Here is a 24,698-nt window from a genome sequence, read left to right as displayed (position 1 = left end):
TAGATCTCTAGGACATTTGTAAACCAAGGGAGACTCCTGTCTTGCAGGATTGTGATCTCTGCAAGTTAATTATTTGTTTGTCGTTTATGGCAGTCAGGGGTGCCTGAGGAATGCTACACATATTACCTAGGGGGAGCAGATAGAGAGCGGGTGCAAGGTACCAGCTTTTGCTTTGTCCTCAGCCAGCCTCCTGCTCCTTCATCAATACAACTTAGAGAATTGTTTATTCCAGTTCTGTGGGAAAAAAATGCTGGTGATATTTTGTTAGAGATTGCATTAAATGTGTAGATTTCTTTGGCTAATATAGAATTTAAAAAAATTTTTTTTCTTCCAATCTATAAGCATGGAAAGTCTTTCCATTGTGTCATCTTTAATTTCTTTCATCAATTTTTTTTTTACCTTTCAGAGTGCAGGTCTTTCATCTCTTTGGTTAGGTTTATTCTTAGGTATCTTATTTTGGGTGCAATTGCAAATTGCATTGTTTTCTTCTTTTTTTTTTTTTCTGCTGCTTCATTATTTGTGTATAGAAACACAATAGATTTCTGTACATTGATTTTATATCCTGCAACTTCACTGAATTTTTTTAATCAGTTCTAGCAGTTTTTTGGTGGAAAATTTCAGGTTTTCTATATAGTGTGATATATCATATGTCATCTGCAAAAAGTGAGAGTTTTACTTCTTCCTTACTGTTTTAGATGCCTTTTTTTTAATGTATTTTCTGATTCCTGGAGCTAGAACTTCCACTATTATGTTGAATAAAAGTGTGAGAATGGACGTCTTTGCATTTTTCCTGATCTTAGGGGAAAAGCTCTCATTCCTTTCACATTGAGGATATTAGCTGTGGGTTTTCACAAATGGCCTTTATTATGTTGATGTATGTTTCCTCTAAATCTACTTTGTTGAGGTGTTTGTTTTTTTTTTTTAAATCATAAATGGATGGTATACTTTGTCAAGTGCTTTTTTCTACTCTATAGAAATGATCAGATGGTTCTTACCTTTCTCTTACTGAAGTGATATATTACATTGCTTGATTTGCAAATATTGAACCACCTCTGCAAGCCAGGAATAAATACCACTTGATCATAGTGAATGATGTTTTCAATGTATTGTTGGGCTTGATTTGCCAGTTTTTTGTTGAGAAATTTTGTGTCTATGTTCATCAGGATTATCAGCCCATAGTTTTTGTTTGTTTGTTGTTTGTTTTGTGGAGTCTTTGTCAGTTTTGGTATCAGGGTAATGCTGGCCCATAGAATGAATTTGGAGGTTTTCCTTCCTTTTCTATTCTTTGGAACAGTTTGAGAACAGTAGGTATTAACTCTTCTTTAAATGTTTGTTAGAATTCTCCTGTGAAGATATCTGGCTCTGGATTTTTGTTGGGGAGATTCATTTTCTTTGTTAGTTATTGATCTGTTCAAGTTTTCTATTTCTTTCTGTTTCAGTTTTGGTAGTTTATACATTCCTAGGAGTTTATCCATTTCTTTTAAGAATGTGCCAATTTGTTGGCATATTGTCATGTGTAATCAAATTCTTTCTCATTTTTTCTTGATACATCTTGCTTCAGGCTTATCAATTTTATTATTTTTTTCAAAGAACCACCTCCTGGTTTCGTGATTTTTTAAAAAAAGTTCTGTATCATTTATTTCTGGTCTAATCTTTATTATTTCCTTCCTTATACTGGTTTTGGGTTTTGTTTGTTAATATTTTTCTAGCTGCTTTAGGTACAAGATTAGATTGTTACATGTGATTTTTCTTCTGTCTCAAGGTAGACTGATATTGCTATGTACTTCCCTCTTAGAGCCACTTTTGTTGCATCCCAAAGTTTGGGGACCATTGTGCTTTTTAACTTTTTCTTTTATATCCTGGTTGACTCATTCATTGTTTAGTAGTATGATACTTAACCTTCATTTATTTATTGTTCTTCCAGATTTTTTTCTTGTGGTTTTTCTTCTAGTTTCAATGTGTTATGATCAGAAAAGATTCATGAGATGACTTTGATTTTGAATTTGTTGAGGCTGGTTTTTCAGGCTAATATGTGATCTATTCTGGAGAATGTTCTGTGTGCACTTGAAAATAGTGTGTATTCTGCTGCTTTAGGATGGAATGTTCCAAATATATCTGTTAAGTCCATTTCTTCTAGTTGGTTATGCAAAACTATTGTTTCATTGTTGATTTTCTGTTTAGGTGATCTGTCCATCAATGTAAGTGAGATGTTGAAATCCCTAACACTCTATTGGTTAGTTCATGTTTGTTATTAAATGTTTTACATATTTGGGTGCTCTTATGTTGGGTGTGTGAATATTTACAATTGCTATATCTTCGTGTTTGATTGTCCCCTTTATTATTTTATAGTGTCCTTCTTTTCCCTTGTTACAGTCTTTGTTTTAAAGTCTATTTTGTTCAATATAAGTATTTCTACTCTGGCTTTCTTTTTACGTACATTTTTATGATAAATATTTCTCCATCTCCTCATTTTCAGTATCCAGATGTCTTTAGGTCTAAAATGAGCCTCTTGTAAGCAACATATAGATGGGCCTTGTTTGTTGTTGTTTCTTCTTCTTCTTCTTCTTCTTCTTCTTCTTCTCCATCTATTCTGCCACCTTATTTCTTTTGATTGGAGTATTTAGTCAATTTACATTAAAAGTAATTATTGATAGATATGTATTTATTGTCATTTTCTTATTTGTTTTGTGGTTGTTTTTGTTAGGTCAGCGGGCTCCGGGAGTGCAGGAGGAACAATAGAAATGATGGCCAGGTCCCGACGTCTTCCAGCCTCCTCCCCTGCCTTTCCTTCACCCTTGACTCTCCCACCAAAAGGATGTATACCCAGGTCATGTCTCCATAGGTAACCCAATACCTATGCAGGAAACAGATAAAAGACCCCCACCAACTCCCTCTCAGGGTGACTTCCCCCACTCTGCTTTCCTGAGTCAAGGAACCTCCCCCGAGAGTGCCCACCTCCTCCTGGTGCAACTTTCCTGGCTCCCCTTCTCCTAAGCCCTGAAACTTCGCTGGAGAATGCCTTTAATAAATCTTGCCTTGTGCCTACCTCACCTGTGTCGTGTTTATCTCGCCTATAAAACCTTACATTTGGTGCCCAAAACCCTGGAGGAGATTATGCCCCCACCCCAGTGAGGAGGCTCTCTCCTCTCCCTAGCCAGACCTGGACCTGCCTTTCCCAACACCACTTCTGAAGCCATGGTGAGTTTCCCCTGATTCCGTGCCTCCGTCTGGAAAGCCCTGCCCTAATCGCGGCCATGTCAGGGCGGACCCCGCTGGTCACCAGGTGACCTCTGTGACTCCGAGAGGATTGGAGATGTCCGAACCTCTATGGCAGTCAACACAGTTTTTCCACACCCCAGTGGTGGAGGAGGGGACGCCTTCCTCCAGCCCTCGGGTTGCCCAGCAACGAATCGTGGGGACCTCCCAATCCAAATTCGACCTTAAAACATCCCAGGGGTGTTTTAGGCCTGTTGGCCAATCTTAAAACCCTGGAACTGGACCAGGACCTGTGAAAACGATGTTACTGTACTGTTGCTTGGCCACAATACCAATTAGACAATCAGTCCCAATGGCCTCCAGAAGGCACGTTTAATTATCAGATTTTCATGGACCTAAATAACCTCAGCAGACACCAAGGCAGATGGGCCAAGGTCCCTTAAGTTCAGGATTTCTGAACTGGCGCCCTCGTCTACCCCTCTCCCTTCTCCTCCCCACTCCTATCGGAACTCAGGACAAAGTTATCCGCAGTAAACATGAAACGTCAATCAAAGTTTACTGAAGGTCAAATAAGCTCTTGTTATTTGTTAAAATCTTTTAGCAAAGAAATGACTAAACTGATGGTTAATTGTCTGTCTCAAAGTTTTAATGGGTAATTGCTGAGATAGCTTTCAAAGTCTTTGGTAACTTGAGAGTTTAAAGTTTTGCTTGGACGACAAATGGAATTAAATTTGTTGGACATTTAGGTCTTTTCCAAAGAGGATAAAATGCCAAGTCTTTGATTACTGAACATAGCTTTGTGCTTTTGACTTCTTAACAGCAAAGAAAATAAGAATATTTAAATCTGTTAGTAAGCATGGTTTGTATTTAACTGATTCAAAAATTAGCATCTAAAGAATTCTGTTATAACTGTTCACAATTGATTAATAACTGACTAGAGGTTAATAACTAAAGGTGTTTCTAAGAGTACAAAATTCTGCTAACTGTAAGACTGATGGAAATAAAGGAAGCAACTCTGTATGTAGGAAAGTAGAAGATATATAAGAAAGATTTAAGGAATGGGAGTACATTTTATTGAAAGTAAAAGGAGATAATTTTGTCCTAAATGAGATGGTTGTTTGGGACAAAACCTGAATGCAAAGGAAAGTTGTAGAAGGTTTGTGAAAGGAAATCATTCAGGAACCCAATGAAAACCTGGCCATGTTTCTTAACCGACTTACTGAGGCGCTGACTCAATACACTTGCCTAGACCAGGCCTCTCCAGCAGGGGTGACCATTTTAACTACCCACTATATTTCTCAGTCAGCCGCCAACATTTGGAAAAAAATTAAAGAAAGTGGAGGAGGGCCCTCAAACTCCCATTTCTGATCTGGTGAAAATGGCATTTAAAGGCTTTAATTTCCAAGAGGAGGCAGCAGAACTTAAGTGCCAACTAGACTCCAACAGAAGGTCCAACTGTAGACCCAAGCCCTGGTAGCAGCCCTTAGGCTGGGAGGTTCTGGGGGTCATCAGAAGGGAGCACCTAACCACGTCCCTCCGGGGGCCTGTTTCAAGTACGGAGCTGAGGGACATTGGGCCCATCAATGCCCCAATCCAAAAGTGCCTACTAGGCCGTGCCCTCAATGCCTCATGATGGGCCACTGGAAATCGGACAGCCCCAGCCTCAGGGGATTCCTGGCGCCTCCACACGGGGGAGACCCTGAAATGGTAATTCCTGCCTTCCAACTTCTCAGATTAGAGGATGGCTGATGGAGCCCAGACTTGGACACCCCTCTCACCTATGCCGAGCCCAGGGTCATGCTCCAGGTAGTGGGTAAGTCCATTTCCTTTCTGTTGGACATGGGGGCTACCTATTCTGTCCTGCCTTCCTACTCGGGTCCTACTCGCCCCTCCCCAGTTGCAGTTATGGGAATTGATGGTACTTTCTCCACTCCAAAGACCACCCCACCCCTTATGTGCAGCCTGGGTGGGTTCCCCTTCTCACACTCCTTCCTCATTATCCCTTCCTGCTCCGTTCCCCATTCCCCTACTAGACAGGGACATCCTCCACAAACTTCAGGCCACCATTCGTCTCTCTCTCTCTCCCTCGACTTCTGCTCACCTCGTCCTTCCTCTACTTCCCTGTGACTCATCCTCTATCCCAGACAGTCTCCCCTCCATAGACCCTCAGGTATGGGACATTTCCAGATCTATAGTAGCAACCCACCGGTGAGGACTTAAGCCCATCATCGGCTGTCTCCCGCAGCAGGGTCTCCTTATCCCCATTAACTCTCCAGGCAACTAGATGTTACCGCCCAGGGATGGCAGCCCTGCCTCAGGGCCCTAGTGGCAGCCACTTCTCTGACAAAAGAGGCCCTCAAACTTACCTTAGGACAGCCCATCATGGTCTTCTCCCCCCATTGATTAATGGACTTAGTCAGCCACGAATCCTTGGCACAACTCACTCCTTCCTGTCTCCAACTCTACCACCTGCTGTTCACAGAAAACCCTCAGGTCACACTCTTTGTCTCCCCTTGCCTAAACCCCACCACTCTCTTGCCAACACCTTTGTCTACCCCCATTCCTTCTCATTCCTGCTCTCAACTCCTGGAAGAACTCTCTCCCTACCATCCAGAACTTTGGGACCAGCCACTGCCTGATCCCTATTGCACTCTGTTCATGGATGGGAGCTCCCTCATAGCTCCAGATGAATGGCAAGATGCAGCCTATGCAGTGGTCACCATGGACGCAGTCATAGAAGCGGCCCCCCTTCCCATTGGGACTACTTCTCAAAGGCAGAACTCATGGCTCTTACCAGGGCGCTTCACTTATCTGAGGGCCAATGGGTCACTATTTATACTGACTCCAAACATGCTTTCCTTATTACCCACACTCACTCTGTCCTCTAGCGAGAAAGGGGATTTCTCACAGCGAAGGGAACCCCCATAGTCAATGGGCCTTTTATTGCCAAACTCCTCGAGGCTCTCAATTACCCTACTGAGGTGGCTATTGTCCACTGCCATGGCCATCAGGCCTCCAATGACCCCATATCTTTGGGGAACAACAAGGCTGACTCTATTGCCTGACAGATGGCATTAAACTCCTCTCCAGCCCCTCTCCTGTTTCTCAACACTCCTCGCAGTCCCTTGTACACTGATGAGGAGACTCTGGCCCTTAAAACATTAGGTGGCAGGTTGGATGACAAAGGATGGTATTTTGTCCAGGACAAAATTGCCTTCCCGAACAGCCTAATCCACACCCTCATTACTGACATCCACCAGTCTCTCCACATCGGTCCAAAGGCCCTATACCAATTTCTCCAACCTCTCTTTCACCACCCCCTCCTCCAAAAGACCATTAAGGAGGTACACCAGGCCTGCAGAACCTGTTCTGTGGTCAAAGCCCAGGGTGGCCTCCGCGGACCGGGACCCACCCACCAGCTCCAAGGGCATCAGCCAGGCGAGGACTGGACTTAACTTCACTCACATGCCTTGATACAAAACCTTCAGATACCTACTAACTCTTGTGGACACCTTCACAGGCTGGATCGAAGCATTCCCCACCGCTAGGGAAACAGCAGACGTGGTCACCGCCATTCTCATTGAGCACATCATCGCAAGGTTTGGACCCCCTCGAACCCTACAATCAGGTAACGGACTGGCCTTCATCTCCAGCATCACACAACAAATCTCTGAGAGCCTCAACATCACCTGGAAACTCCATATCCCCTATCACCCCCCAGTCCTGGGGTAAGGTTGAGAGGGCCAATGGCCTCCTCAAGGAATAACTCACCAAATGCACTCTTGAAACCCGCCTCTCTTGGCCAACCCTTCTCCCACTAACACTCACCCACCTTAGGGCCTCTCCTCATGGCCAGTCAGGACTCAGCCCCTTTGAGCTCCTGTATGGCAGGCCCTTCCTACTCAATCACAACCTGCCTGCCTCTCCTCCACCCCTCCTGTCTTATCTGCCCTATCTGACCCTCTTAGGAGCCCTCCTAAGGGCTCATGCAGATGCAACCATCCCTGCCCCCAACAGCCTGGGCGGAGACTTCCCCCAGGCCCTAAATCCTAAGGACCAAGTTCTCCTACAAGACCTTCACCCAAAGTCCTTACAGCCCAGGTGGACTGGCCCCCATACTATTATTCTCACAACTCCCACAGTGGCAAGACTCCTAGGACACCACCCGTGGGTACCCACACATCTCCACTCTAAAACCAGTCCCACAACAGGATGGCTGGACTTCCCAAACCCTGGGGCCCACGTGGTTGCAGATTTCCCACACCACTTCTCCTCACCTTCCTCCTTCTACCCTCCCCCATAGCTGCCCCTCCGGTGACCCTGGATTCAGGTGGCACTTCTTCCTAGTGGAAACTTGGACCCATGGGGACACCACATGGTCTAGTCAGCTGGTTACCACAGATTGCCAGCCCAGAGTGAGCCAGGCCTAGCAGAAATGGCTGTCCTCTCCACCCTACTCCTGCGACAGAAAAGGGCTGTGCTTCTTCCCCTGGTTATCAGGGTCTCCTTGACATCTTCCCTAGTGGCTACCGGGCTGGGCACTGGGGCCCTAGCTCACTCCATAGACGCTACCCGTGATTTATCCGAACATCTCTGAACAGCCGTGGAGGCCTCAGCCAAGTCCTTGGCATCCCTACAATGACAGGTTACCTCAGTGGCCCAGGTAGCCCTACAGAACCTACGAGCCCTGGAACTGCTCACCGCAGACAAGGGAGGAACCTGTTTATTCCTCAATGAAGAATGCTGCTATTATATCAATGAATCCGGTATAGTCGAAACCAATATCGGTGCCCTGGCAAAAATCCGCAACTCCCTTGGTGGCCGGCATCACCCTGGAATAAACCCCTCTCAATGGGGGCTCTTCTCCTTAACAACCTGGCTCCTTCCAATCCTAAGTCCCCTTATTCTCCTCTGCCTATTAGCACTAATCACCCTGTGTTCTTCGCTTCATTCAGGATTGCATCCGTGAGGTTTCCAGGGTCACTGTCAACCAACTCCTCCTGCATCCCTATACCCTCCTACCCACATCCAAAGGACCCTATGACTACGCCCCTTTGCCAGCAGGAAGAAGCCAGATCTGAGTTGCCACCCCTATTACACCAAAAAGGTCAGAATGTTAGGTCTGTGGGCTCCGGGAGTGCAGGAGGAACAATAGAAATGCTGTCTTCCAGCCCCCCCACCCTTCCTTCACCCTTGACTCTCCCACCAAAAGGATGTATGCCCAGGTCATGTCTCCATAGGTAAACTGATATCTATGCAGGAAACAGAAAGAAGACCCCCTCCAACTCCCTCCCAGTGCGACATCCCCCACTCCCCTTTCTGGAGTCGAGGAACCTTGCCCTAGGGTGTCCACCTCCTCCTGGCGCAACTTTCCTGGCTCCCCTTCTCCTGAGCCCTGAAACTTCGCAGGAGAGTGTGTTTAATAAATCTTGCCTTGCACCCACTTCGCCTGGTGTCGTGTTTATCTCTCCTATAAAACCTTACAGTTTTGAAGATTTTATCTGATTCTTTCTTGTCTTTCTATCATTCATATTTGGAGACTTCCTTCAGTGATATATTTTGATTTTTTTCTCTTTATTCCTTGTATTTTAGGAGTAGTTTTTGATATATGGTAACCATTAGGTTTGTACATAAACTTTTCTGCCTTTATTAGTATATACTAAGTTGATAGTCATTTAAGTTGGAACCCATTCTTTACTCTTCCTCTTGTTAGCTCCCCCCAAAAATGGGTACCCCAATAACGGGTCCGTGATTAAAGGAGTGAGACTGATACAAAGCGAAGGTCAAGCAAAGCTTTATTTCATGCCAAGCATCAAGAATCAGACCGACAGTCAAACAGACCGGTCGGGGACACCCCTTTACAGAGGACGACCCCTCCCTGCCTTCCAGACTAACTTTTATAGAGCAAAGGTCATGTGGTTGGGCCTGGCCAAACACAGGTGGCTAATTGAATTACAATTCACCACACAGTAGCCATGGAAACTAGCCCATCACCTTGGTAGCTAGGAGACAGTATGCGCCCCCACTGATTGAATACCTCCACCTGGCCTTACCCACCCTTGTACTTGGGCTTTGTTTACCTGGAGCTGGCTTCTGGGGGAAGGGGAGCAGGGACTGTTTAAGGGTTAAACAACAAAGTTATTGTTTAACCTCAATGGAAACCTCTGGCTAAAATAAAAATATAAAATAGGTCCTTACACCTCTCACATTTTATGTGTTGTTATATTTTATTGTTGTTTTTATATTTATTTTATAATATATAATTATAAATTATAAGAATATATAATATAATATATATACACAAATATATAATTATATATAATTTATAATATTTTATAATTATTTACATTTATTTTATATTTTATATTTATTTTATATTTTATTATTGTTTATGTGTTGTTATATTTTATATATGTAACATTTATATGTAACATTTTAATTTACATTTATTTTTATGTCCTTTTATAAGTCCTTTGACTAATTTTTTACAGAAGTATTTATTTTTACTTCTTTTGTGTTTCCTAATTTTATTCTGTCATTTTTGGACTCTCCTTTCTATTCAAAGACTCCCCTTTAATATTTCTTGCTGGGCTGGTCTAGTGGTCATGAACTCCTTTAGTTTCTGTTTGCTGGGAAACTATCTCTCCTTCCGTTTTGAATTATGTGTTTGTTGGAGAGAATATTCTTGGCTGGAAATTTTTCCCATTCAGCATTTTGAATGCATCATGCCACTCCCTTCTGACTTTCAAAGTTTGTGTTGAGAAACCTCCAGGTAACCTTATGTTATGGATTTTCTCTCCTAAGTTACTATCTTCTTTTGTCTTGCTGCTTTAAAACTTTTTCTTTATTGCTACATTTTGCCATTGTAATGTATCTTTGTGTGAATCTGCTTTTGTTGATTTTGATGGGAGTTCTCTGTGGCTCCTGAATCTAGATATCAGTTTCTTCTCCAGATTATGGAAGTTTTCATGAAACATTTATTTAAATAAATGTTCTGCCTCCTTTTCTCTCTCTTATTCTGGGACTCCTATAGTATGGATGTTATTATACTTGGTGGAGTCACTGAGTTCTCTATTTTTGTTTTACATATTTTTTTTTCTCTTTCTTTCTTCTTTTCAGCTTGATTACCATCCATTGCTCTGTATTCTAGACCACAAATTCATTCCTCTGCTTCTTCCAGCCTACTATTCATTCCATCAAGCTTATTTCTGTTTGTTTATGGAGCCCTTTATCTCTGTTACATTATTCCTTATCTTTGTGGTAAGGGTCTCACTCATGTCCTCCACTTTTCTCAAGTCCTTTAGTATCCTGATGACCACTGGTTTAAATTCTCTGTCAGTCTTGTTACTTATATCTGTTTTGCTTAGATCTCTCATGGCCTTGTCTTATTCTTTCATTTAAGATAAATTTGTCTCCTTATTTTATCTGCCTCTCTGTGTCTTTGTGTTAAGAAATTCAACTGTGTCTTCTGCTCTTGAAAGTTCAGATTTTATGCAGAAGAGGTCGTGAAGTGCTTTGTAGTGCAGTGTTTCCTGTTGATCAGAAACTAGCTCTTCAGAAAAGTATGCTATGTGTGTTGTTTACACCCTGCTGCTGTGTCTGAGTCATTTTTTTCTTTCAGAGCAGTAATCTGCACTGATTCTTTGCTTGTTTCAGTCTCTGTTTGCCCTTTGTGGTGTTAATGGGACCCAGTTATATCTACTCTTGGGGGGTGTGCCTGCTGGGGAACTTTGAAGAAGGCCTTCAATGTTAATAAAATTTGTGTTGGGGCATCAGTACTATGCTGGATCCCCTGAAGTGCTGCAGTGGCTGGGAGCTACACACTAGGTGGCTTGGCACAGGAGTCTTGGTGTGGCATGTGGTGACATCTGTATACCTGGCAGCTGGGCTATATGCATATCTTTAACAAAATTTGTCCTCAGCCCATGGCCAAGGCTATCAAGATTGGAGTATTCAAGTTCCTAGGAATACTTGTGGATGTGACATAGGACTAGCAGAAAAGGTAGCAAGAGTCTGTCCAGTACCATTTTCTGCTTATAGTCCTGTGTTTATGCTGGGGGCAGGGAAGTAAAATGATGCCTTCCTTCTCCCTCATTTTTGGAGCAGACTTCAACAAGCTCTAAAATCAGTAAGACAGATTTGTCTCTCATTTGCTCCCAATAGTGTATAAATTGCCGCTTGCATGTTACCTCCTTGTGCAGGCTGCTATTATTTTAAGAATGGTAACTTAGCTCTCAGTCACCCTCTCTGCTTGCCCACTGCTGAGTCAGCTGACACTGAAAGCTCCAGGCTCCATGTCCCACTGGATATACAAAATCATGGAATTTAACCCCTCTGGTTTTCGAAGTAATATGTTATGGAATTAGTCCTCTCCAAGTGAGCTCTCTGGTGTGAGGGCCCATTTCTCTGCTCTTTCCATGCATGCAGCTCCCTCCTTCAGGCATTCTCCCTTTGTCTTTATGACCTTTCTAACCTTTTTTTTTTTTTTTTTAAGATTTTATTTATTTATTTATGAGAGACAGAAAGAGAGAGAGAAGAGAGGGAGAAGCAGGCTCCCTCTGCAGGGATCCTGATGCAGGACTTGATCCCAGGACCCTGGGCTCATGACCTGAGCAGAAGGCAGACGCTTAACTGACTGAGCCACCTAGGCTCCCCAGTCTTCCTTACCTTTTTAAATGCAGCTTCTTCTTTATATTTAGTTGTGGAGATTGTACTTCCAGTCTTCAGATTACTTTCTGGTTCCTTGATTTGGATATGGATATCTACTTATAATTGTGGGACAGGTTGAGCTCAGGGTCCTCCCACTCAAGTTTCCAAGTTCCTCTCTATATTGATTTAGTGAAATATTTAAAATAAGACTCTGAAATCAGATTTTTAAAATTCCACAAATAAGTGAGATCATATAGTATGCATCTTTCTCTGACTTATTTGGCATAATGTCCTAAAGGCTGATTCATATTGTCACAGATGGCATGATGTCCTTTGTCCTTATGGTGAAATACTATTCCATTGTATATATGCAATACATGTTTTGTGTGTGTATGTGTATATGTATATATGTATGTGTGTGTGTGTGTATATATATATATATATATATATGATCTATTTGTTAGGAGTGTACAGAACTCTTTGAGATAATGATTTGATTTCTTCTGGATAAATACCTAGACATAGGATTGCTGGATCATAGGTAGTTCTAATTTTTTTGTTGTTGTTGTTTTGTTTTGCTTTTTGTTAAACAATATCCATACTGTTTTCCATAGTGGCTGCACCAGTTTACATTTCCACTGACAGGACATCAAGTTTCCTTTTTCTCCACATTCTTGTCAACAATTATCTCTATTCTTCATGATGATAGAAATACTAACAGGTGTCAGGTCATATCTCATGATTTTGATTTGATTTCCCTGATGATTAAGTATGTTGAGCAAATGTTTATATACCTATATGCCATTTGGATGACTTTTTTGAGAAAAAAAAATGTCTATTCAGGTCCTTTGACCATTTTTTAAACGATTTCTTTATTTCATCATGTAGTTCTATGATTTCCTTATACATTTTGATATTAGTCACTTATAAGATACAAGGTTTGCAAATTTTTCCCCAATTCTGTAGGTTGCCTTTTAATTTTGTTAATTTTTTCTTTTGCTATGTAGAAGCTTTTTACTTTGGCATTGAATTTGTTTTTCTTGCTTGTGCTTTTGGAGCCATAACCAAAAAATAATTGTCAAGATTGATATCAAGGAAATTCCTCCTTATGTTTTCTTCGAGTAGTTTTATGGTTTTAGATCTTATATTTACATTTTAAAAGGCTTATTTATTTTTATCTTAGAAAGAGAGGGGGGAAGGTCAGAAGGAGAGGGAGAGAAACTTAGGCAGAGTGTGCTAAGTGGAGTCCTATGCAGGGCTCAATCTAATGACCCTGAGATCATGACTTGAGCAGAAACCAACAGTCAGACATTTAACCAACTGCACCAGCCAGGCACCCCCATTTACATTTTTAAAACACTTAAAACAAATTTTTATTAATGAACTTTTCCAAATATAAATCTTGTTTATATTTTCTTTTGTTTATACTTAAGTATTTCATTTTGGGGGGTGTTAATATAAATGGGATTGTCTTTTGAATTTTAAATTATATTTGTTCATTATTTGTTTAGGGGAAAGTGTTTGACTTGTATATTAGCCTGCATATTATAACATTGCTGTACTCACTTATTTGTTCCAGGGGGATCTTTTTATCTTTTTGAATTTTTTTTCTTATTGTTAATTTGTTTGGATTTTTTAGGTAGATGTTAAGTCATTTACAAACAAAGACAGTTTTATTTCTTCCTTTCCAAAGTTTACATCTCTTATTTCCTTTTCTTGTCTTATTGCATCACCTAGGATTGCCAGTACAATGTTAAAACAGAGTTTTGTTCCCAATTTTAGTAGGAAAGTTTCTTGTTTCTACCTATTAAGTAAACTGTTAGCTGTAGATTTTCCATATATATATATTTTTTTTAATTAACATATACTGTATTATTTGTTTCAGTGGTACAGGTTTGTGAATCATCAGTCTTAAACACAATTCACAGCACTCACCATAGCACATACTCCCCAATGTCCATCACCCAGCCACCCTATGCCTCCCAACCCCTCCCCTCCAGCAACCTTCAATATGTTTCCTGAGATTAAGAGACTCTTAATCCTTAGATATTATTTATAAAGTAATGAATCTTTTCCTGTATCCCTTTAATACTGAGAGTTTTTATTAGGAAAGGGTCTTTGGTTTTATCAAGTGTGTTTTTATTTCCTGCATCAGTTTATATGATTTTTTGACTCTTTCTCTTGCTTCTTGATATGATACATTGTATTAGTTGATTTTTTAAAGGTTGAACCAGCCCATCAATATGTCAGTTCTTACCAAATTGGTATATATATTGAAAGCAACCTAAATAAAAATCTCACCACATTGTTTTATGGATATCAATAAACTATTAAAGTTGATATTGAGAAGCAAAAGACCCAGGAAGGTCACAAATCTCGAAGGAAAAAGACAAAACTGGCAGACTCACATTATAAATCTTTAAGACATAATATAGAGTTATAGTAATAAAGAGTTATGGTGTGGTGTTGGGTGCTGGTTAAAGAATAGGTAAAATAGATAAATTGAGCAGAAGATAGTTCAGAAATAGACCCATACAAATATAGCTAAATCAATGGAAACTGATAGTCATTTCAACAAACAGTGCTGGAAAAACTGGTCACCTATATGTAAAAAGAATAATGTAGATTGACATACTTGTTATAAAAATTAACTAAAAATGGATCATAGATCTAAATATTAAATGCAAAACTATAAAACTCCTTGAAGTTAACATGGCAAAAAATTTAGATGACTTTGGGTTATCCATGACATTTTAGGTAAAATAACAAGTCACAATTTATGAAAGAAAAAAAAAAAAGATTGGCATTGCAGCTAAAAACTTGTCTTCTGTAGAAGGTAATTTCAAGAGTATCGGGGCATAAGCCAGAGGCCAATATTCTAAATATTCCAAAATACAAATCTGGTAAAGAAAGCACTGCTTTCTAAAACACACACACACACACACACACACACACACACACACACACACTTCTTAACGTTATTTCTTTTTTTTAAAAGATTTATTTATTTGAGAGAGAGAGAGTGTGTGTGATAGCACAATCAGGAGAGTGACAGGCAGAAATATAGAGAGAAACAGACCCCACACCGAGCAGAGAGCTTGATACAGGGCTTGATCCCAGAATCCTGGGATCATTACCTGAGCCGAAGCAGATGCTTAATTAACTGATCCATCAAGGCATCCCATTAACTTTCAAAATAAAACAATGAACAACCTAATTAAAAAAATAATAAGCAGTACCCTAGTGTTTACAGCAGCACTCTCAACAATAGCAAATTATGGAAAGAACCCAAATGTTCATTGACTGATGAATGGATAAAGATGTGGTATATACAATGGAATATTAGTCATTAAAAAAAATGAAATATTGCCATTTGCAATGATGTGCATGAGTAAGAGAATATTATACTAAGTGAAATAAGTCAGACAAAGAAAATACCATAGGATTTCACTCATATGTGGAATTTAAGAAACAACAAATGAACATGGAGAAGAGAGAGAAAGAGAGATAAATTAAGAAACAGTCTCAATTATAGAGAACAAACTGAGGGTTACCAGAGGGGTGGGGGATGACAGGATGGGTTAAATAGGAGTTGGGGATTAAGGATTGCACTTGTGATGAGCACCAAGGTGTTGTATGAAAGTGTTAAATTACTAAATTCTACACCTGAAACTAATATTACACTGTATGGAATTAAATTAAATTAAATTAAATTAAATTAAATTAAATTTAATTTAATTTAACTGGAATTAAAATAAAAACCTGGACAAATAAAAAAAGTTAGTAAAAGATCTGAACAAACATCTCACTAGAGAAGACATGCATGTAGATAGGGGTGTCTGGGTGGCTTAGTCGGTTAAGCATCTGTCTTTGGCTCAGGTTGTTGCAGAACCTGGACTGGATGCTGGTGGAAGAACCAAGCGGTACTTGGAGACTTTGGAGGATTGGAGGATCAGTGGTTTATTTAACACCAGTGGGCTCAGACGGGGTTGTTCTCCAAAGGTCTGAGTCCTGAGCACAAGCAGGGAGGGATATTTATACCCTTCTACTTCCACATACTTGGTACTTTTGGCAAGTGCGGGGAAACAGGGTAGGAAAGAAGAACCTGGAAGGGCTTTGAGACAGGGACTGGAATTCCCTTGCTTGTTTGGTCAGCCATCTTGGAGTATAGTTTTTCCCAATCAAGGTCATGATCCCAGATTTCTGGGATAGAGACCCTGCTTAGCAAGGAATCTGCTTCTCTTTCTGTCCTTTCCCCCACCACTCTTACTCTCTATCTCTCTTACTCTCTGTCTGGAATAAATAAATAAAATCTTAAAAAAAAAAAAAGACATGCATGTAGCTAGAAAATATAGGGATAGATGCTCAAAATCATTAGATGTATTATTCAATAATTGCAAATTAAAACTCCTATGAGTACCACTACAAACTTACTAGAATGGCAAAATCCAAAATATGGATGATACAAAATGCTTGTGAGAATATGTAGAGTAATAGGAACTCTCATTTGTTGCTGATGAAAGTTCAGAATGACATAGCCACTTTGAGAGACAGTTTGGCAGTTTCTTACAAGAGTAAACATACTCTTACCATACAGCCCAGCAATCATGCTGCTTGATATTTACCCAAGAAGTTGAAAACATGTCCTCAGAATAATCTTCACAGAAATGTTTATAACCACTTTGTTCTTAGTAGTGCAAATATGGAAATAACCAACATGTCCTCAAGTAAGTGAAAAGATATATAAACTGTGGTTTATCTAAACAGTGGCATATGATTCAGTGCTAAAATTAGGTAACTATCAAATCATGAAAAACATAGATGAATTTTAAATGTATATTACAATGTAAAGAAGTCAGTCTGTAATGGCTACACTACTGTGATTCTAATTTCATGATATAATGGGAAAATATTAAGGCAATGAAATATCGGTAGTTTCCAGGGGTAAGGAGACAGGGGGATGTATATGTGAAACATGGGATTTTGGGGGGTTGCAAACTACTATGCAGAATATTATAATGGTGATGAATGTTATTATATATTTGTCAAAATTCAACACCAAAAGTAAATGATATTATAAACTATGTACTCTGATTGAAAAAAAACAAAAAAAAACAAAACAAACAAACAAACAAAAAAAAACAAACAAATATCCTGGTCCAAGATGGTGATGTAGGAAAACTCTGAATTTACATCCTCTGTGGAAACATCAAATATACGCCTATTTATATTCTCCTGAAGAAGAACCAATCAACTGAACAGCTTCTGCTCAACAAAAGAAGGAGAGACTGCATAAGGAATAGGAGGAGAGATGGAGACACAGGAACAAAAGGAATGCTCACTCCTGCTGCAAACTGCAGTGGGGAGTGATAGTACTGATAGAATAGGAGCAGATTCATCTCCCCTGAGACACAGAAAACAGCCATGGTTTAAAAGAACAACTGAACAAATAAAAGACCCAGCTCCAGAATTCTGCCAGATGATAGAGGAGCTACTTAAACTCTCTCTGGGTCAGAGAAGCTGGTGAGCATGATGGCTTATGTTCTCTTCCATACTGACAGTGCAGACAGGAGCAGGATCTGGATGCTATGGGCAGCATGCCACATAAGCAAACTCTAGGCTTCTAGACATAGCAGCCTCAGATGCCTTGGAAGACAGAAAGAAAAAGCCATGGATTAAAAGAACTACTACACTATGAAGGAACTAGCCCCAAACTCTGACAAATGGCAGGGGGGCAGCTGGAACTCACTCTGGGTCAGAGGAACCAGTGAGTGGTAGGATTTACATTCTCCTATGATTTTGATAGCATGGATGGGAGCAGGGTCCAGATGCTCTATTTCACTTACAACCTCAGTAAGCCTCAGACTACTACCCCACACCAGCCCCAGCCATCCTTAGCATAGTGCATACAGGGACACACTTGGTCAGTTCCTACTACAGCTCCAGCCCTCTCGCCAAGGTGACAAATGTGCAAAGCACCCTGAAACACTCCAGGCCTGCACCACTTGGGCTCCAGATATCTTTCTAAGGCATCCCTTGCTCAGAGTGCTCAGGGAATTCCCAGCTTATGCCTGCTTCAGCTCTAGACAGTGTTCAGAGCACCCCACATATTTCCAACCTTTGTCCATCTCAGCTTTAGCCACAATACCAGGGTGCCCCCAGCACCACACATGCACTCAACCCACACCAATTCCAGTACCAGTCACAATGCCAGGGTACTCACTGTACTGAACACAGTGCACATGCACTTCAACATTAGCTATTTTTCCACAGTGTCCTTGTGTGAAGAGACCTGGGACCACCCCTGCTTCCACCCACTTGACAAAGTGCTGTCCACAGGGCACACCCCTACGTGGAGTGCACTGGGACCCCCAGGACATTAATCCATCTCGGATCCAGCCACTTAAGCAGAGTTTCCCACCCACAGAGCATCTCATGATGACCTAGCCCACATTGTGCTTCAGCCCCAGTGCATCTCCATATGCTCCATATAGAGCATTCCAAGAACTACAGCTTGCACCCACATTTCCTTCAGCTATCTTGCCAGGTACCCTCTGTGCAGATCCTTGGGCTCCCCAGCTTGCATCTGCACAAGTTTTAGCTGTTTTGCTACTTTGTATTCTGCGTGGAGAGCCCAGCAACCACACTGGCCTATGCCCACTTTACCTCTGGCCACCCTCCCATAGCAGCTCTGACATAGAGTGCCCTGGAAACCCCAGGAACCCCAGTTCATATTAGACACAGCTCCATTTAGCCAACCAAAGTCTCCAGGCACAGTCTAAACAGGGAGTGACTATAGACCCCCTTTTCTCCAAGTCTTTTCTCCAAGTCTAGAAGAAATAGCAGTACCACCTAATTCATAAAAAAACAAACACAGAAAGACAAGCAAATTGAGGATATAGAAGCATATGCTTCAAATGAAAGAACAAGATAAAACCTCAGAAATATAACTAAGTGAAATAAAGATGAACAGTATTCCAGGTGAAGATGTATGATTATAAATGATCATAAAGACGTTCCCTAGATTGGAAAGAAGACTGAAAGGACTCAGTGAGAACTTTAAAAAAGAAATTAAAAATATAAGTAAAAGACAGAGTTGAACACAATAACTGAAATGAAAAATACACTAGAAGGATTCATCAGCAGATCAAGATGGAGAATAAGTCAGTGATCTGGAAGACATGGTAATAGAAAGCACCCAAGCAGAACAGCAAAATGAAAATAAATAAATAAACAAACAAACAAACAAATAAATAAATAAATAAAATAAAAATGAGGCTAGGTTAAGAAACATTTGGATGATATCAAGTAAACAAACATTCACATTATAGGGGTCACAGAAGAAGAGAGAAAGGAGTACCAAAGCGATTTGAATAAATAATAGCTGAAAATGTTCCTAACCTGGAAAAGGAAAGAGACATCCAAATTTAGGAAGCACAGTGAGTTCCAAGTACCATAAACTCAAGGAAATCCAAACCATGACATAATAATTAAAATGTCAAAGATTAAAGGTAAAGAGGAAAAAAAAATATAAGATTTTATTTTCTTATTTGAGAGAGGGACAGAGAGAGCACAAGCAGGGGCAGAGACAGAGGAAGAAGCAGAATTCCCACTGAGCAGGAAGCCTGATGTGGGGCTCAATCCTTGGACCCTGGGATCATGACATGAGCCAAAGGCAGACATTTAAATGAATGAGCCACCTAGGTGACCCAGATCTATGATTTTAATATTTATCACATAAGTGATCTAATACTTATGCTTTATTTTTCTTACCAATATTTCAAGTTCTTTTAAGATTTTAGTTAAAATAGAGTGTAATATTAGTTTCAGGAGTAGAATTTAGTGATTTGTCACTTATATATAACACCCAGTACTGATCACAAGTACCCACCTTAATATCCTTCACCTATTTATCCCACCTGCCTCTATCAACCCTCAGTTTGCTCATTATAGTTAAGAGTCTCTTATGGTTTGCCTCCCTCTGGTTATTTTTCTTTCCCCTTTGTTCATCTGTTTTGTTTCTTCAATTACACATATAACTGAAATCATATTTTTCTTTGACTGACTTATTTTGCTTAGCATAATACACTTCAGCTCCATGTATGTTATTGCAAATGGCAGGATTACATCAGTTTTGATTTCTGAGTAATATTCCATTCTGTATATATACCATATCTTCTTTATCCATTCATCAGTTGGTGGACCCTTAGGCTTCTTCCATCATTTGGCTATTGCCAATAATGCTACTATCAAGGTGCATGTGCCCCTTCAAATCAGTACTTTAGAAGCATATTTTATATTTTATTATATTAAGATGATCAATAAGTATTCATCTATTATGTTCCAAACAACATTATATTATTTTAATGGTGTTCTTTTTAAAAATTTTTTTATGATTAAGTTCAATTAGCTTATATATAGCGAAACACCCAGGGCTCATCACAACATGTGCCCTCCTTAATATTCATCACCCTGTTACCTCATCCTCCCACCACCACCCCCATTCTGTAACCCCCAGTTTGTTTCCTGGAGTCTGGAGTCTCTCATGGTTTGTCTCCCTCTCTGATTTCCTCCCGTTCAGTTTTCCCTCTCTTCCCCTATGGTCCTTGCATTATTCCCTATGCTCCACGTATGATAATTGTCCCTCTCTCGGTTTGATTTATTTCACTTAGCATAATCCCCTCCTGTTCCATCCATGTCAATGCAAATGATAGGTATTCATCCTATCTGATGGCTTTAGTTATACTGATATTTTCCTTCACTATATAGAAGCTTTTTATCTAGATAAAATCCAAATACTTCATTTTTGCTTTTGTTTCCTTTGACTCTGGAAAAGTGTGTAGTAAGAAGCTAGTACAAATGAGGTCAAAGAGAGTGCTGCCTGTATTCTCCTCTAGGATTTTGGTGGTTTCCTGTCTTATATTTAGGTCTTTCATCCATTTTTAATTTATTTCTGTGAATAGAATAAGAAAATGGTCCAGTTTCATTCTTCTGCATATTGCTTTCCAGTTTTCCCAAAACCATTCGCTGAAGAGACTGTTTCCCATTGGATATTCTTTACTGCTTTGTCCAGAATTAGTTGACCTATAGTTGTGGATCCCTTTCTGGGTTTTAGATTCTGTTCCATTGTTTTATGTGCCTGTTTTTGTGCCCAAGCTGTACTGTCTTGAACACTGTCACTTTGTAGTACAACTTGAAGTCCAGAAACATGATGCCTCCAGCTTTGCTTTGTTTTTTCCAAGATTGCTTTGGTTATTTGGGGTATTTTGTGGTTCCATGCAAATTTTGGGATTGTTCTAGCTCTGTGAAAAATGCTGGTCATATTTTGATAGGTACAGCATTAAGTGTGTAGATTGCTTTGGTAGTTTAGATATTTTAACAATTTTTTTTTTTTAATCTATAAGCATGGAATGTTTTCCCTTTTCTTTGAATCATCTTCAGTGTCTTTCATAAGCATTCTGTAGTTTTCAGAGTACAGATTTTTTTACATCTTTGGTTAGGTTTATTACCAGGTATCTTTATGGTTTGTGGTGCAATTGTAAATGAGATTGATTCCTTGATTTCTTTTTCTGTTGCTTCATATTTGGTATATAGAAATGCAATTGATTTCTGTATGTTGATTTTATATCCATTTTAAGCAATTTTTAAAAAAGATTTCATTTATTTATTTATTTGACACAGAGAAAGGGCACACAAACAGGGGCAGTGGCAAGCAGAGGGGCCAAGCAGGGAGCCTGATGTGGCGCTTGATTCCAGGACCCCAGAATCATGAGCTGAGTAGAAGGCAGATACAACTGACTGAGCCACCCAGGCACCCCAAGTTCTAGCAATTTTTGATGGAGTCTCTTGGGTTTTGTATATATATCATGTTGCCAACAAATAGTGAAAGCTTGACTTCTTCCTTGCCCATTTGGGTACTATTTATTTATTGTTTTCTACTTGCTGAGGCTAAGACTTTCAGTACTGTGTTAAATAACAATGATGAGATAGGACATCCCTATCTTGCTCCTGACTATAGAGGAAAATTTCTCAGTTTTTCCCCATTGAGGATGATATTAGCCATGGGTCTTTCACGTATAGTCTTATGATGTTGAGGTTTGTTCTATCTCTACTTTGTTGAGGCTTTTTAATGAAGAATTTATGTACTTTGTCAAATGATTTTTCTGCATCTGTTGAGAGGATCATTTAGCTTTTATCCTTTTTTGTTGTTGTTAATGTGGTGTATCATGTTAATTATTTTGTTGAATATTAAACATCCCTAAAGTCCAGTAATAAACCCAACTTGACCCCCAATAATTCTTTTAATGTAGTGTTGGATTTGATTTGCAAGTATCTTGTGAATTTTGCATCCATGTTCATCAAGGATATTGGCCTATAATTCTTTTTATTGGGCTCTTTGGTTTTGGCATCAAGATAATGCTGGCCTTGTAGAATTAATTTGGAAAATTTCCTTTCATTTTTATTTTTCAGAACACTTGAGAAGAATAGGTATTAACTCTTCTTTTTTACTTCCTTGTTTCATTTTTAAAATTTAAATTCAATTAACCAACATATAATACATCATTAGTTTCAGATGTAGAGTTCCATAATTTGTCAGTTCATATGACACCCCCTGCTCATCACATTATGTGCCCTCCTTAATGTCCATCATCCATTTACCCCATCCCCTAATCCACCTCCCCTCCGGGAACCCTCAGTATTTTCCTATAGTTAAGAGTCTCTCATGGTTTTTCTTCCACTCTGTTGACTTCCCATTCACTTTTCCCTCCCTTCCCCTATGATCTTCTGTGCTATTTCTTATATTCTACTCATGAGACCATATGATAATTGTCGTTCTCTGACTGACTTATTTCACTCAGCATACATGTCGATGCACATGGTAAGAGTTATATTTCATTGCAACAAAGTAGGAAAGAATATCCAATGGAAAAAAGAAAGTTTCTTCAATAAATGTTCCTGAGAAAACTGGACAGCCACATGCAGAAGAATGAGACGAGACCATTCTTTTACACCATGTACAGAAATACTCTCAAAATGGATGAAAGATCTAAATGAGAGACAGACATCCATCAAAATCCTAGAAGTAGACACAGGCAGCAACCTCCTCGACCTCAGGTGCAGCAACTTCTTACTAGATACATCTCCAAAGGCAAGGGAAACAAAAGCAAAAATGAACTATTGGAAATTTGTCAAGATAAAAAGCTTCTGCACAGCAAAGGAAAGAGTAAGCAACAGTAAGCAAAACTAAAAGGGAACCTATGGAATTGGAGAAGATATTTACAAATGACACTATAGATAAAGGACTGGTATCTAAGATCTATAAAGAACTTCTCAAACTCAACACCAAGAAATGGGCAGAAAACATGAGCAGACATTTCTGCAAAGAAGACATACAAATGGCCAACAGACACATGAAAAAAATGCTTCATATCACTTGACATCAGGGAAATACAAATCAAAACTACACTAAGATATCACCTCACAGCAGCCAATTTGGCCAGGAAACAGCAAATGTTGATAAGGATGTGGAGAAAGAGGAACACTCTTACACTGTTGGTGGAAATGCAAGCTGGTACAGACACTCTGGAAAACAGTATGGGGGTTCCTCAAGAAGCTAAAAAATAGGATATTAACTTTTCTTTAAATATTTGGTAGAATTCCCCCAGAAAGTCATCTGGCTCTGGACTTTTGTTTGTTATTTTGATTACTGATTCAATTTCTTTGCTGGCTATGTCTATTCAAATTTTCCATTTCTTCCTGTTTCAGTTTTGGTAGTTAATATGTTTCTAGGAATTCATCCATTTCTTCCAGACATAAAATTTCCATATGTTCTCTAATAATGTTTTTGGTTGTAATCTCACCTTTTTCATTCGTGATTTTATTTATTTAGATCCTTCTCTTTTCTTTTTGATAAGTCTGGCAGGGATTTACCTTTCTTATTAATTCTGTCAAAGAATCAGTTCCTAGTTCCACTGATCTGATTTACTGTTTTGTTGTTGTTGTTGTTGTTGTCATCTCTATATCATTTATTTTGGCTCTAATCTTTAGTATTTCCCTTCTGCTGGCTTTAGGCTTTATTTGCTTTTCCTTTTCTCCTTTAGGTATAAGGTTAGGCTGTTTATGTGAGATTTTCCTTGCTTCTTGAGTCCTGTATTACTATATGATTCCCTCTTTGGACCACTTTTGCTGCATCCCAAATGTTTTGGACAGTAGGATTTTCATTTTTATTTGTTTCCATGTATTTCTTTATTTTTTCTTTAATTTCCTGGTTAAATCATTCATTCTATAGTAGTATGTTCTTCAACCTCCATGTGCCTATAGTCCTTCCAAATTTTTTTTTTTTTATGGTTGACTCTAGTTTCATAGTATTGTGTTCTTAAAATATGCATGTTATGATCTAAATCTTTTTGTATTTGTTAAGGACTAGTTTGTGACTCAGTTTGTGATCTATTCTGGAGCATGCACTATGTATACTTGAAAAAAATGTGTAGCCTGCTGCGTTAGGATGAAATGTTCTGAATACATCTGTTAATTCCATCTGGTCTAGTGTGTCACTCAAAGCCATTGTTTCCTAATTGATTTTTGTTTAGATGATCTGTCCATTGGTGTAAGTAGGATGTTAAAGTCCCCCACTATTATGGTATTATTAGCAATGTATTTCTTTGTGTTTGTTATTAATTGTTTTATACATTTGGGTGCTCTAAAGTTTGGGACATAAATATTTATAATTGTCACATCTTCTTGTTGGATTGTCCCCTTTATTGTGATGTAGAATCCTTCTTCATCACTTGTTACAGTCTTTGGTCTAAAATCTAATTTGTCTGATATAAGGA

The 24,698-nt window shown here is 39.5% G+C and overlaps 1 pseudogene; it reads right to left on the bottom strand.

Annotated features, from left to right (window-relative positions):
* Window positions 1–7,770: 7,770 nt before the first annotated feature.
* Window positions 7,771–24,698, bottom strand: part of LOC116861103 — a 33,752-nt pseudogene continuing 16,824 nt past the window's right edge.

This window comes from Lontra canadensis, unplaced genomic scaffold, assembly GCF_010015895.1.
Source record: "Lontra canadensis isolate GAN:19392208 unplaced genomic scaffold, GSC_riverotter_1.0 scaffold190, whole genome shotgun sequence".
Classification (NCBI taxonomy): Eukaryota; Metazoa; Chordata; class Mammalia; order Carnivora; family Mustelidae; genus Lontra; species Lontra canadensis.
The sequence above is the reverse complement of the archived record's forward strand: the minus strand, read 5'-3'. Positions and strand labels throughout refer to the sequence as shown.